The sequence below is a fragment of the Drosophila melanogaster genome, chromosome 2L (assembly GCF_000001215.4).
Source record: "Drosophila melanogaster chromosome 2L".
Classification (NCBI taxonomy): Eukaryota; Metazoa; Arthropoda; class Insecta; order Diptera; family Drosophilidae; genus Drosophila; species Drosophila melanogaster.
In genome coordinates this window covers 9,302,944-9,315,288 of record NT_033779.5, presented here as the reverse complement: position 1 = coordinate 9,315,288, position 12,345 = coordinate 9,302,944, and the positions used below count along the sequence as shown (strand labels likewise).

The 12,345-nt window shown below is 41.5% G+C and overlaps 1 long non-coding RNA gene across 1 annotated transcript, besides 1 other annotated feature; it reads left to right on the top strand.

The window, feature by feature from the left end:
• Positions 1 to 401: 401 nt before the first annotated feature.
• Positions 402 to 457: a mobile genetic element.
• Positions 458 to 10,281: 9,824 nt separating this feature from the next.
• On the top strand, positions 10,282 to 10,852 carry lncRNA:CR42844 (long non-coding RNA:CR42844). The gene is made up of 2 exons (NR_124160.1): positions 10,282 to 10,441; positions 10,509 to 10,852. It is a non-coding gene; the product is annotated as a long non-coding RNA:CR42844 (long non-coding RNA).
• Positions 10,853 to 12,345: the final 1,493 nt, after the last annotated feature.

Below are 12,345 nucleotides of genomic sequence, written 5' to 3'. Positions count from 1 at the left end.
ATTCAGGGCAGATTTGAGTCACAGGGACCCACGCACATATGATGCTTATCCTTGGCTCTATCACATACACACACACACACATAGTTGGAGTGGGGACTTCCCCCTACTTTTTCGGTTCCGCTTGCCTCGCCTCTTGGCAATCAGCTTTTACCCCTTTCGAGAAAGCGACCGGCAAGAAAATCCAAAATGAAATCCCGCTTTTAATTATATTTATACCCAAGTGGCCAATGCCAAGTAAACACACACACAACCGGCATACAAACACAATCAGGCAGGCACACATACATTCACTCATAATTAAAATCACAACCGGACTCACACACACGAACTGAGGTATTCATCCTCTGCACCTTAACCTCTCCTTCATCCAACCAAGTTAAAAGACAAACACAATAGCAAAACAACAAGAGAGAACGCTGTAGTTAAGTGTCGCGACTATAAGATACCTGTTACTCAGATATTTAAGCGCTTAATTGATTTATATATAAAAGCAGTAATTCAAATTATTTTTCAAAGCGTTTATACGGACAGCCAGAGTGATCTCAAGTAAGAATTTATAGAGGGTCGGAAAAGCTAACTACTACTTTATACAAAATTTTCAACGAATCTGGTATACCCTAGTATTTTCGAGTAACGGGTGTAATAACAAAAATTGCAAATTTTTAGAAGCACAAACTTTCTATTGTGCGTGTTGCGAAAATGTGAGATAAGGAAATTTAAAATTGCTTGGGCACAATGTAAACGTTCTATCCATATATTTACTTAAGTTCTTCCTTAAAAAATGTGTCTGTAAAATTATTAGCGAATATGCATGCTGCTGTTATTTCTACGATGAGCTAAATTGTAATATTAAATCAACAGCAAGAATCAACCTCGATTCGAGATCGATTCGGTTATCCTTGAGCATCATTTCCCATTTTCGGCCAGTTTCGTAACCCATTTTAATCCAATTTCAGTCCGGACAATCCTTTTTGGGGCTCCTGGGCCCATTGTCAAAAGTTAATCAAATCAATGTTTGCCGCCCTGCCAGCCAGGCGCTTAGCTTAGTTACGTGTCTATTTGTTATTTGTCAATCACTAAGCTACTTCATGTGTGTCAATATGGGAGGTTGGGATCAGGCGGGATGCTGACTGCTGGCCCTCGAATTTCAACCCCCAACCCTTGAGCTCTAGCACAGGTGCCAGAATCATTATGGCCCCCTTTAAGCTCGGCCTGGGATATGCCCTCGAGTACTTTGTTCTTACACTTGACTGACTGCCATGTCCTTCTCCATCGTTCTTTCTATGTATGTGTGTGTGTGTGCTCTTGGGCCTACGGCGGCTTTCTGTCTCACTTGGTCATGTGTCTGACCCTCCTGCGCCCTTTTTGTCCAATGTCTATGCTCCATCTAGTTCACATAACACCGTTTCCAATTTGAGCACCAAATCAAACTGGAACAAAGAGCCAGGAAACAAAATCGAGAGCAAGAGAGCAACTTTGTGTTGCTTTTGTTTCAAATTTAGCAATCTATTGGCATGGGGACAGCTTTCGGACAAAATTGGAGAAATAAGTTTGAAGGAAGGAAAGAGCTCAATAAGATTATAAAAAGCATTCCATGAAATCATATAAATAGTTTTGCAATACGTTAATACATTTTGATTATACATCATAAATTTTGGTATTTCATTTTAAGTAATCGTTTAAATTGTTTGTGTTAGATTTAGTAAAATATACCTAATATTTCTAAATTTCTTGAGTATTTCGCATATCGTTCCCAAACAAACAATGTTGATGTCCGAAATTTCGTTTCAGCACAATTTAATTGAATTTGCCCAAGGGCACGATTTTCTCTCTCTCTCTCTCTCTTTCTTTGAACTTTCTACCGAAATCTCTCTCCTGTGGTTATCCCTTGGCTCACCTGTCTGTGCCACCCAAAAAACTCCTCCAACCGTCTTCAGCATCCACACACACACACACCCACACACTGATGGCACTGCACTTTGTTTGCCGTTTTCAATCGCACGTGGCTTACAATAAATTTTCAGTTGCGATTCTCTGCGTCTCTGACTGCTTCGTTTGTCTGTGTACGATATTTTTCTTTTAGCAGAGATACCCCCATAAATTGGGGCAAAAACTTAAAAATTATTATTCCCTTGACTGGTAGATTAAAAAATATGTATAGTAATAAATTTGGTTTTAATTGCTGTCTTTGAATAACTGAAATCATGATAACCTCAAATGCAATTGCATGGGTAATGGAATCGCGGCCAATATGGAATGATATAAGGTCTTCACATCGATTGAAGTAAGCACTGCATTAAATCATAAAAAACGTATAACTAACAATAATTAAAAAATGCTAGCTTTTTTCTCAGTGCGCTTACACTGTTGCGGGACAGAGTTCAACCAAATTGGCTGCTTCGTAAGCAGTAAAATCGTTTGCGATGACAAATGCAAAAACAGCATACACTCACTCACACACGCACAGAGCCCAAAAATGCACACACTCAGACAGATGGCAGATTTCACGGGGAAATTCTTAAAATTCTCAGGAGATGGCACCAAGTGTTTCCTGCACAATCTTCCTTCTCTGGAGGGAGATTCTTCAAAGGAGTTGGATTTTGTGTCTGCCTTCTGTTCGATTGCTTGTGTGGGATTTACAAAATCCAGGAAAAGTTGCTCGTTGATTTTAAATTGCTTTTACATAATAAAAAGTTTTGAGATACTTATCTACTTCGGAGGCAATAAATATTTCCAAATGAACGGAACCTGGATTGCTCAACGAAAAATTATAGATCAACTTTTTGACCACAGTGACACCTGTTATTTGACATCCGACAAATATACATTACTTATAAGACGGTAAATAACTTCATAGATTAAACATTATTGATAAACTGAGGCACTGACCGTATGACGAAAACGTTTTTAGTTCCATAAAAATGTAAGAATGAAATTGCAGCCTTCATCAAAGTACGGAAAAAACTTGGAAAACAGCACGCACTCGCAATTTGGGGCATTTTATTAGCCACTCAGCCGTTTGGGGGCAGCACATTGTGGTGCAATGCCAAAGCCACAAAATGTGGGGCAACTAGCAGCCTCTGCTAGCGCTTTTCCAGCTTTCCCAGCTGCTGCGTGCAGTCATGACAAAAGAGCAGCCAAAAAAAAAGAGGAATTGAAAACAAAAAAAAAATGTGAAGGAAAAGTGAGAAAGTTTCGGGACACGAGCGAAGTGGGCGGAAACAGCCTGCCACATCCACAGTCACAAACACACGCGCACTTGCTGCACAACTGGCAATGAAGCTAATTTTTTTTCACGCAGTTTTGAGTACACATGCCACAAAAGATGCCTTCAAGCGCAGCTCCTGGTCCTCCGAACCCACATCCTTCCATCCTCCATCGCCCTCTTGGCTCCACCACCAAAAATAGAGAATACAGAGGCGGCTCGACCCACAGGGCACCACCTCGCAGCATCTAGAGTCGCGTCGAGGTCAAGCGAATGCAATTTGCCAGGCGGCACCTCCCCAAAAGCAGTGCCTCCTTGCCACACTGCTTTGTTTTAAGCGTACTTTTGTCGGCACTGTACTTTGCTCCCATTGTAGTTTTGCCATTTGCACAGCCCGGTGGAGAGCGGATCCACTAACCCTGCTAACTTACGCAGCTTTAATAAAAATCTAGATATGCATTAAGTAAATTGAGCTGGAAAGGAACTTCCTAACTTGAAACACACATACATACACAGCACATACCAAAAGCTATTTTAAATTTAAAAAAGTCGTTAAGTTTTTAAAATAGTAACCCCCTGCCTTCTTTCGAAGCGTGAACATCACTTTTGGTGTGACTGTACATCGATGGCATTTCCCTAGCGGTACAATTACCTTTCGTTTGCCACGTTGTCGTGCACTTTGACCCGTGCCCCTAGTATCGCATACTTTTTGACGTGTTCAGCGGGCCAAATTGAATTGCTGCCACGCGGAGTGGTCGGAGCCAGCATTTGGGCCCATAGCTCAACACCTGGACCTGGCTAATTAAGTGAGGCGACGCAAACGGCGGCGACAGCGGTGTCGATGGCTAGTTCATTGGACTGGGCTGAGTTGGCTAATTAAAAGGCGGTCGCGTCTACGTGGATGCAATGCCAAAAACGTAACCGCAAACAGAAATTAGAAGCTTTGCCCCACAATCCCTTTGGCATGCAAAACACGTGCGTCCTGCAAAACAATTAAATGGAACGCCAAGGCCCCGCAAATCCGGCTCCTTGATGTTGCTGTAGTAGTTGCCTCCCCCCTGATGTTGTTCGTGTCCTGGTCAATCCTCAATGTCGTCGCCAATTGGCAGTTTCATGGCGGCACAGGGGTGGGCAAGGGCGGACCCACTCAAAACACGCCCCCACTGCGTAACCTTGATTGCCGGAGGTTAGGGATTCGTCATGGGTGGGGGGACAATTAATGTCGTTACTTTCCCTTTGCAAATTGACAACCGTTTGCCAGCCAAAGTGGCCCATGAAATTTTAAACTTTAACTCAATTTTGCTTCCCCTCGGACTAAGTGGATATAACACGATGACTACCAGCTTTTTGGTATTTTTCAATCGTTTTTAAAAACACTTACAGAAGAAAACTCGCTTGCTGTAAATATCAAGACATATTATTCGTTAATTGGACCCAATTAATATTAAAGCACGCGTTGCATGAAAAAGGAATGTAAAAGTATATCCTTTTAGTTATGAAACTGACGCAGTAACTTTCTGTCATTAAAAACTCAGTTACCGTCACATTTTCCAGTTCGATCTCAACGCATATAAACCAGAATAAAATTTAATGATGCACTGGAAGGATTTGTGCCATTCAACCGTAAAATGAGATGCATTCCACATGTCGAAGTAGTGGAGACATATTAAAGCTGCCAATAATGTGTCAGCATTGGACCGAAATACACCGTTCCACCGGCTTTATTAGACATCCAACTTTAGCTGGAATTTCGCAATGCAAGATACATTGATTCCCCATTCCATTTTCATAACTTTCCATTTCACTTAGCATAACACCCACGTGAAATGCATCTGCAATATGGATAGGTTCTTCTTTCGCATCGGCTGCTTTACGGGTCTTTGTCATCGTCGTCATCATGAGAGCTGCATTTCCATAGAGGGTATCCAGGGGTATTACGAGCTATGATGATGACTCAATTAAAGTTTATCCCCATTTTAAAGGGTTTTTTAATAATCACATTCCTAATTCACTATGAAGGATTCTCTCCTAGTGCTTTCATTTTTACTGTCATCGTTGTTTTTACAGCAAGTCGGTAAATGTTAAGTTCTTAATGATTTGGGTATTTTGCTGTTCGACGACTGCTTTTACTAGCCAGTCCATTACTCCTTGCTTTTAATGTCAACTCTCGCACCTGTGGCTCAGTGTGAGTCCCGTAAGGTATGCAGCATTTTTTAAGTGTCCCCGCCACATTTGAATATGCCAAAAGCAGCTGCAAGGCGTCAAACTGACAAGCAGGTGGCGGCTGCTGCGGCGGTGGTGAGGCAAGCTGGAGTGGCATGATTGCGAGAAGGGACCAACCATAACCTGGGCGTAGCACCCCCAAACAGCGGTTGGAATCCGGATTCCCACGGCTCCAGCTGCGAATGCTCCGAATCGTTTTGCGTTCGAAGCTCGTCCTCTCAGAGCTGACACAGATTTCAGGGCGATTTATGCTCACTTTCGGTGCCGCATCCTTTCGGCTTCTTCTTTGTCGCATCCTGATTTTGGCATATGTGCTCAATGGGTTGCCTGCGAGTGTGTCTGTTTGAATGTGTTTGCAGAGGAAGTGCCGAATTGCCAGCTTTCTTTTGTGTCCTTCGATAAGAAATTGGTTGATGGGCGGCGCTTTAAAGTTAATGCCAAGGTGAGAGAATATTCTGAATAAAGGGAATGTATTTTGCATCGATAGAGATTACGCAAAGGTTAGGGGCAGGCTAAGCCTGAGGTATTTTGGTATTGCCTCCTGGTAAGACAGTGAAGAAGAATCAATAAGTGAAATTACTAGATTCCTGCTAACTAGCAAAATATATATTATTAAAATGTATTTAATTTTCCTATTGCATTTCTCTTTGCCTTTTTTTTTTTCTTGTTAACCTATCCCATTTTTTTTACTAGCCATTCCACTTGTTAAACAATAAGAGTCCGTTGCGATTATAAGCGAGGGCATCAGAGTTTGCGTATTCAATAGATTGCTTTTAAGTACAGTACCGGCAATTGTTACAATCTCCTGACTTCTACATCTGTTCTGCTTTCCCCTGCCATATTGATTTAATATTCGCTTTTAATCCAGCTTGCGGCAAAATTTTCTTTTATTTTCGTTGTATTTAACTTCCACTTCTCCACCGGGATTCTAGAGTCGAATTGCTGGCAGATGACGCTAATGCGATTTGCTTAGAGAGAAGATTGAGCAGCTGACAAATTTTTGAGTGCGGTGAAAGTTTGTCGAATCTTTGAGCCACTATGCCTTAGTTGTTGAGGCGAACCTGCTGCCGCACAAAAATAAATATTTAAGACGAACACGTGCCGTAAACCGCAGACTTGCCGGTGGCCAAGCACGAACTCCAGAATCCTTGAATCGAACTTGGAGCAGACAGTACAGCTCACATATGCCGCGTGTCCCACAAATAAACCCAAGTTGGCAACGAGCCGTATACTTTATTCCTACGCACACAACATTCCGTATTCTCCTCAGCATTCTCCAGCGTTTAGTTGCCCTCCCCTTTTGAACCAGCAAATGGCCGGCGACAGCATCACACGTTGCGTATACGTAATCGCATTTGTGGGCACAGTGCGGCCCACTTGTTACGGACACCAGCTTATGATCGAGACGCGGGGGCTTCGAAGTGCGGGGCAGCGTGTCGTCCTTTATTTGGCCATAGCCGTTGACTTTTACATGACCATAACAAAAATGTGTCAAGAATTCTGTGCTCAATTGCTAGTGGCTGGCTGGCTGGTTGGGAATAAAGTAACAAAGGCAACACTGAGGACAGAACAAATAAACTAAACTAGCTTTTTGGCTGTATCCCTACTGTGGGGCTGTCCATACACTTAAGAATTTATAAATTTTAAGCTTACAAATTCCTTACAAAACTTATATAAAATACTTTCCATTACCTTAAAGCATGGATTTGATAAATTTAAGGCTTTTGCCATCTGGTACTAGTCACGTATCCTTAAACAACTTTTATAATTTCCGTGTTCTGCTTTGCTAACACGATGTGGCTCAAATGAAATCAGCTTCGATACGCTTCAACTGCAACAATGACATGGCCGAGATCAAAGACAAACAACGGAAATCAATTGACCAGTTTGGGCCACTTGAATGCGCTTAGTTAGTGCTTTTGATCCAAGCCAAACTTTTGCGCATAATGGCGCCAGAAAGTGTGAACGCGCTGATTGGGAAACGTGGCTCCACACGGGGACTTCTAATGGGGCACACAGGACGACGCCAATTTTCGATAGCCTTCATCCGCAGAGGGCCCAATTGCACTTTGAAGAGAAGTTCGGCTCGGTGGAAAAGTATGCATACAGTGCAGTTGGTTTATGGCCTTCATGCGTCTCATCCTCGTTTCCAGAGACCGACACTTTTGCCATTTCGTCCTGTAGGGCTTGGTTCTCAGTCCTTAGTTTGGGCCAATGCAGCCAGTTTGGAAAATCCATTTTCTGGGCGCGGCACGCTGTGGAAAAGCCAGAGCTCCGAACGCCAAACGCATTCACAACTAGTCGAAGCTTTGCTGCGGGACAATGGCGAAATGAAATATCAGCAAAGAGCGGCAACTGGAATACGTGCAATGGCCAACTCCAGGGATTGGCCGGGAAATGAATGGAAAATGTGAGCAGGGCGGAGGCGCTCACCACTCATGCAAATTCAAGGAGAATTTAAGGAATTTTGCAATTGCCTGAACTTCAAGGTTAAAAAATGTTATTAAGTTTAATACCAGAGAATACATAAAGTCCATGGTAATCCTGTATCACTAGACACAAATCAATATCTCGCCGTCTTTTTGCTAATAATGTTGTATGATAGGGAATCTGCTAGCCAAACTATTAAGTAAACTTAACCTATTTTTATAAATGCTCAGTGTGCATGACTTCAAATCAGTGCGCGTTCATTAGATTGACATTCCCATTCATCCGCTGCTCATCGTTTGATGCAATCCGTAATCAGCAGAAATGCAGCAACTACGCACCAGCTCAATGTCAATCCACCAGCAACCATGGAAGCCGCATCCCCAGTTCCTGCCCCAACCACAATTCCAATTCACCCGCCGCACCTTCAGCCACTGCATTATAACATATGCAATCACAATTGTCAATTGTACAAATGACAGCGGGCACAAAGGAAGACAGCAGGAGACTTCGTACTCGCATTCGTAGTCAACAATTACGGTTAGTGCCACAGTTTGACTGCGCCGGATCCTACCCACAGTCATTGCAATCATGGTTAGTTGAGTCCTCTGTCGAGTCCACTCTACACTGCACAAATATATTGAATGTCCTGCAGGATCTACATAACTATTCTTTAAGCTCTTTATTTAAACATATGTGTTTCAAAGGTGCCAGGATATGTTTAACTTTTTTCATACATCGATGAACTAGATGCTAAAAAAAACCGGAAAGATTTATATTATTTTTCCCACCGTGTGGTTGAATCTTAATGTGATTGTCAGGCGAGTGAATGGAAAAAAGAAAGCACCGAGGGAAAATAAAGGAAAAGTGCAGAGCTGTCAGCTCGCCGCAGCTCCTCCTTCATTCGGAATGTGTGTATAATGGGCATGAATGAGCTGAGGCCGATGCCGATGGCGATGGCGATGTCGATGCCTCAGAGACATGTGGCAGGTGGGAAATGGGTGAGAACAGGGGGGCGGCTGAGGAAAAACATGGCCTGCCGACAGGCGCTTGACAGCGTAACATTTGCCAGAAAAGCGGCAACAATGCAGCGGCCAGAAAAGCTCATTGTCATTGCAATTGAACGAGTCAGTGGATGAGTGAATGAATGAATGACTTGCCAGCCTGTATGCAAAAGAAAATCCCCATCTGACCGACCGGCCTCGGGTGGAAAAGCTTTTAGAATAATGCCCAACGAAATGAAAATCGAGTAAGACGTACACACCCAAAAGGCAAAGCAGGAAAAACATTTAACTAAATTGCAAATGGCAAACAAAAAAAGGGGATGTCGAAGGCAGAAAAGGAAACTCTTGTTACGCTCGATATTTTTGCCCCGAGGCGGGGATTTTCCCTAAGTAGGGTTTGCAGAAAAATTGCAAACTTAATTTGAAGTGGATGAATGTATGCCGCAATAAATTCTAATTAAAAGCAAGTGCCATCAATCAGGACTCAACAAGGCCAAGGAACATTTTTCACTTCAATTAATCAGCGGATGATGATGTCTCACTTCAGAACCGCCTTTTGTCATGCACCAAATTCCTTCACCAAAGGCCTAGGCAACATTTGGACTCTTTTATCGCATTACGCATTTATCACCAGGGGAAGAGGACGATATGCAAGGACTCGAGTGTGTGTGCTCTGCACGATGATAAAAGGACAATGGGATCTTCTCCATGTGCGATAATTATGTGGGCGTTTCTGAGTGTGCAACACCAGAGGAATAAAGACGCCAAGTGACCCACAAGCTAAGCCAGTCGCAAAAAACGGAGAAGAAAGGGCCAACAAAATGCAACGCAAAGTGAAATGTAAGTAGACTTGAGACTTAAAGCGATGGGTCTTATGCATACAGAATGGGCCGTTGGGGGGCTGGCAGTCTACCAAACTGACCCCGTTCTGAATTCTATGCTAATGAACTGCCTGGTCGTTGTTTTTTTTTTTCGTGTCCTTTTCGGACAGCCTGAAAAGGACCCTCGAAAGCAGACAAAGAGCAAGAGCTTTTCGATCGAGGTAAAGATATGCATAAGCATAATGCTAATTGAGATTGATTTGCAAGTCAAAAGCAGGCACTTCTTCTACGTTACGTTAAAAAACTGAAGGCGTATAACTGGACGATCGTTTTCATTAAGTGAAATGAAAATTTTAGAAAACTAGTTAGTTTACTTTGCATTTAAAGGATTTAATTATTTACACCATGTTTAAAAAAAACACATCACCATCTAAACCATTTTATCTTATCGCCAAAGAGCATGCACCACTCTAAATGTTAGCTGGCTGTAATACCATTTATCTGACATGTCCATCGCGTTGAACTTTTATTAAAATCGCCGACAGAAATGCCAAAATGAAATAGTCTCGCAGAGAGCTTTTCATTACACGCCAAACTTTTCACGAAAATATATTAAAAAAAAATAAAAAATCCGCGACCTGTTAAAACTATTCGCGGGAAAACCAAAAGAGAAGAAAAATCCGAACGCGCACAAAATGGACGCCATTTGCTGCAGAACAAAAAAAATAAACACAAGTCGGAAAAGTGCAATAAGTGCGCAGGCAAGTAAAAGTTATAAATTTAAGACTCTTACTCATTCTCGCATTAATTTCCTTCTCTTTCACACAGCGGCTTTCACCACGTCGAACTTTGCAACTTGCATACGTCGTTTCAGCAAATTAACGCAACGGAAACGAAAAATATGTATAATAAGAAGCCCACATAATGGCGCATAAATCAAGCGAATCTCGTTATGTTGGAGTAAAAAACAGCTGCCAAGGCGACTTCTTTAAATATTTTAAGTCGCAGATGAAGTCAAAAGGCGAACGAAAGGAAATACATCCATGCTTAATATCACAAAAAAGTAACAATTTTAATGATCAATTAAAACGTACCTTCAACAACCATTGTTAATTAACTTCCCTTTTCAAATTCTGATAATTTGTTAATACTGTATTATTCAAATTTTAATCGCTTTCATCGCGAATTTAAAATACTTATGTATATAATGTTTTTTTTTTTAATACCTTTAGGTAAGATTAAAATCCTCTTTTTCTAGGGTATTTTTTGAGCTGGCTTTAACCATAATTCGCTCACAGTCTTTATATAATAATTTATATATAAATATTTTTTGTGGCCAACAGAGCCCCTTTGCTAACAATTATTTTAAACGCACCGCCTCTGGTCATGTTCGTTGGCCATTCATTTTTATTTTTATTTCAACTTTTTTCTCCCCGACCTTCATTTTTTGTTGGCGTCGACATAAAAGAATGTTTCATTATTTATGCGGCTTTTTGTGGACTTAGCTTTATTCAGCTGCTCCTGATGATGATGACGATGGCGATGGCGATGTTTGGAGTCGATTATGTTGACGATGCGCTTAATGGTTAATAATAAATTAATGCATTTCACACGGGAATCTAGTGGCCATCGCAGCATTAGCTTTTTACGGACTGCCGTAATCATTTCAGATAGTCAAACGATTTTTTATCAGATGACAACAAGCTTTAATAGCATTTGACAACGATTCAGTTGAATTGTAGCAGAAATCATTGTGATTATCAAGGACTGCACAAATTGGTTCAATTAGGAAATCAATTTCAATAAAACAACCATCAAACAAACGTTCATGATGGAATAAGCCGAAAGATGGGCAGGATCCAACTCGGGCTCAAATCAAACGATAAATCGAAAGCCAAGAAAGCAAATTCAATGGCTGACCATTGCCAAATAACAAAACGATATAGTGCCTGAGAACAACAATGGCTGAAATGGCAAAAGAAGTGGGCCAAAAGGGAGGCTAATGCGTTCTTTGTGCTCTGCGACACGTGGAGGATGTGTGGGATTCACTCCCATGCCTTAGTTAATGTGTATTGATTTTGTATTGGAAAAATAAATCCTAAATATAAAATCATAGAACTGTATTATGTAACTATTTGTGTACTCTAACAATCATTTCTAGATAGAAAAGTGTACCCAAAAGTATATTCCTTAGCCCAAATTCGGAAGAAAAAATATATTTTCTAGTACGTGTCACGATGCCATCTACAATTTTCCGAGTATTGTGTTTTATTGTATTTATTTTTCCAGCTCACATCCGCACACAAATAAACGGGGGAAATATTTATCAATGGAGCGCGAGACAGAAGGTAAATATAATGCCAGTGCCAGTCCTTTTGTCAACTGTATATGAAGTGGAAGGGAAATTGAAGCGTTGAGGCACAAGTGCTTCCAGCTTTGTGTCCTGTTTGTTTAGGCCAACTCTGACTTAAGAGTCTTTTGCGTCAGCGGAGCTTTCAATTCCAATTTAAATATTTAGAGAGCATCAGCATTTGGCACCTCTTTGAACTCCGCTTCGATCAATCAGCGAAAGCAACAGGAGTCCAAATTGATGGCTCGCCCAATTTTTAATTGAAATTAGCATTCGAAATTTCCCCCAGTAACCGCAAAATTGTTGCGGCTTTTC